Source organism: Gobius niger (genome assembly GCF_951799975.1).
Source record: "Gobius niger genome assembly, chromosome: 23".
Lineage (NCBI taxonomy): Eukaryota > Metazoa > Chordata > Actinopteri > Gobiiformes > Gobiidae > Gobius > Gobius niger.
Window position 1 is genome coordinate 2770304 of NC_136874.1, and position 3836 is coordinate 2774139.

A 3836-nucleotide genomic window follows, 5' to 3' on the forward strand; every position below is an offset into this window, starting at 1 on the left:
TTTAGGAGGAAAGCGGAAGGTTAAGAGTTGCTGTGTAAGGCATGTCCTCCCTGTGTTCAATATCCAACTCGCTCCGACTGACCATTCAAGTCATGCTCTGCTTCTATGTGAAGGAAAGAAGGAAAGAAGGAAAGGAGAGAAGGAGAGAAAGACAGGAAGGAAGGGAGGAAGGGAAGGAAGGAAAGAAGGAAGGAGATAGGTGATAGAGATGATAGATAGATGATAGATAGAGACATAGATAGATAGAGACATAGATAGAGATAGATAGATGATAGATATATGATAGATAGATAGATAGATAGATAGATAGATAGATGATAGATAGATAGAGACATAGATAGATAGATAGATAGATAGATAGATATAGATAGATAGAGATAGAGACATAGATAGATAGAGATAGATAGAGACATAGATAGATAGATAGATAGATAGATAGATAGATAGATAGATGATAGATAGATAGAGACATAGATAGATAGATAGATAGATAGATATAGATAGATAGATAGATAGATAGATAGATAGATAGATAGATAGATAGATAGATAGAGACATAGATAGATAGATAGATAGAGACATAGAGACATAGAGACATATATAGATATATAGATAGATAGATGATAGATAGAGACAGATAGATAGATGATAGATAGATAGAGAGAGATAGATACTAGATACTAGATAGATCCTAGATAGATCCTAGATAGATACTAGATAGATACTAGATAGATAGATAGATAGATAGATAGATAGATAGATAGAGACATAGATAGATAGATAGATAGATAGATAGATAGATAGATAGATAGATAGATACATAGATAGATAGATAGATAGACACTAGATAGATAGATAGATAGATAGATACATAGATAGATAGATAGATAGACACTAGATAGATAGATAGATAGATATATGATAGATAGATAGATAGATAGATAGATAGATGATAGATAGATAGATAGATAATAGATAGATGATAGATAGATAGATAGATAGATAGAGACATAGATAGATAGATAGATGATAGATAGATAGATAGATAGATAGAGACATAGATAGATAGATAGATAGAGACATAGATAGATAGAGACAGATAGATAGATGATAGATAGATAGATAGATAGATAGATAGAGACATAGATAGATAGATAGATAGAGACATAGATAGATAGAGACAGATAGATAGATAGATAGATAGATAGATAGATAGATAGAGACATAGATAGATAGATAGATAGATGATAGATAGAGATAGATGATAGATAGAGACAGATAGATAGATAGATGATAGATAGATAGATAGATGATAGATAGAGATAGATGATAGATAGAGACAGATAGATAGATAGATGATAGATAGATAGATAGATGATAGATAGATAGATAGATAGAGAGAGATAGATACTAGATACTAGATAGATACTAGATAGATCCTAGATAGATACTAGATAGATGATAGATAGATAGATGATAGATAGATAGATAGATAGATAGAGAGAGATAGATACTAGATAGATACTAGATAGATCCTAGATAGATACTAGATAGATACTAGATAGATAGATAGATAGATAGATAGATAGATAGATAGATAGATAGATAGATAAAAAGATGGATAGATAGATAGATAAATTGTCAGATTCAAGGATCAGAGATTCGTTTTGCAAAGTTCAGCAGCTCCGTATGAACTCAAATACAAGAACACAGATACAAGACTTTTCACAGAGATGTGAAAAACAATTGTCCACATGACACGCCTTGATCTCATGAGTTAAACTCCTCACTAAGTTTCCAAACCTCACCGTCCGTTCCTGTGAGAAACTGAAAACACAGGCTCATTAGCAAAACCGCTTCGGACGTTTGTTTAAAAAGTCAAACCGCACATTTCGCCCGTACCCCCTCCCCACCTCTGCACAGCTGCGCTGGCCCGTCTCCAAGCAAAATCACTCCGACTTTGACAAACTCAGATTTGAGGCTCGACTGTGACGGGCAGAATGGATGTAGGGCACGCACTGCGGTCGCCACCGGCACCGGGCGGATCTGACGAGAGAAAACTCCAGATATTTGCCCCCGACCACATCAAGACAGACGTGTGCTTCCAATGCGCCGTTTCGAGGCCCGTGCTCTGCGCCCGGAGATAAAAGCGGCGTTTTATTGGCCGTGACTGGCTCTAATCACAAACCGGTGCGGAGGAAAGATGAACTACTGTAGCTTCTCAGGGGCAAACGTTTGTCAGTTTTCATGTTTGGGGTCAGTGTGCTCCGAACATGTCGCTTTCACCTGAAAACGGTTTATAAATCAGGCAGTTTTCGCCTTTGACGTCTTAGTTTTAGTGACAGAGTATAAAAAATATGAAACTTAAACTTATTAAACATAAGTTACAATTTTTTTTTAATTTTTACTACTATTTTTTTTATCACTCTCCGAACCAAGTACACTTTCTCCTCATTTTTCCCCATAAATTTTCTGCCACTTTTTTTTTTTTTTTTTGCCAATCTTTTGTTGTGTTTTTGACATATGTTTACCGGTCTTCTGTGGCCTTTTTGTCATTCTTTAGCCACCCTATTGTTGTGTTTTTGCCACTTTTTTTTTATAGCTTTCTACATTTATACATTTTTCTGTCACTTTTTATTCATATTTTTGCCACTTTTTTCTTGTAGCTTGTTACTTTTATGTTGCTGTTTTTTTCTTGTGTGGCATTTTTATCACTTATTCATTGTATTTTTTATTTATTTTTTGATCACATTTTTGTCTGTTTATTAATAGTATTAGTATTAGTATTAGTATTAGTATTAGTATTATTTACTTATTTACTTAATTAATTTTTGGGTTTATTTTATCTATTTATTTTTTCTTGCTGTTTGTTTTTTGGATAACTTATATCATATATATTCCAGTCTGCTAGTCCGGTGCCTAAATGTAATTACTTTTATTTTTTTTTACTTGCTGTTGTAAGATATTATTTATTATTATTATTACTATTATTATTACACACACACACACACACACACACACTAGGGGATCACACTATAAAAGCATAAAAATAAAATTAAAAAAAAGATGAAACTCACAGTGTGGAGGTCGGGGGAACTGCCTTCAGTCGCCTCCTGGGTTTGTCCCGGTTTCAGAGCGTGGTGTCCTGCACTGGTTCGCTCCACAACAGTCTTTCACCATCTTCTGGGAAGAGCGTAAACAGATGAATATAATGTTTTATTCTCCAGTGAACGAGCATTAGTCAGAGCAATGCCAGTATTAGATGATTTGTGTGGCTTAGTCAGAGACATATTATTAATCGACCGTCATCACGTACTCCCCGTTTGCTGTTTGTTTACTTCATGACTAGTACGGACTCTCTGCAGTAAAAAATCCACGAAAACTCCACAAAAACATGACAAATGCAGCTTGCGGAAAAGGGGAAAAAACTCTGCTGTACCAAGAGAGGGAAGTTGCTGCTTGTCGCTACGGCTATTTTTGCATAAATGGTGTTGTTTTTTATATGAAAACAGAAAATGACAGAAAACTTGCAATACATATTTTCCTCACATTTATGTCAGTAATCTACAGCAAAAATTTCAAACTGCTTTCTCTACATTTAAAAAGTTTCCCTACTCACCTGCAGGGAATCACCTTAAGCCCTGAAGTATTTGCAGAAAACACAAAATTAATTAACCCCTTAACTCCCACCTGAACCGAGCACATTTTCTCCAGTTTGGCTTTACCCAAATCAAAAAGCTTCTTGGGAAAAAAACACCAAAATAGCCACAAAAAATGAGAAGAAAACAAGGATGTAAACGCAACAAAAATGTGACAAAAACTCAACCAAAAAGTGA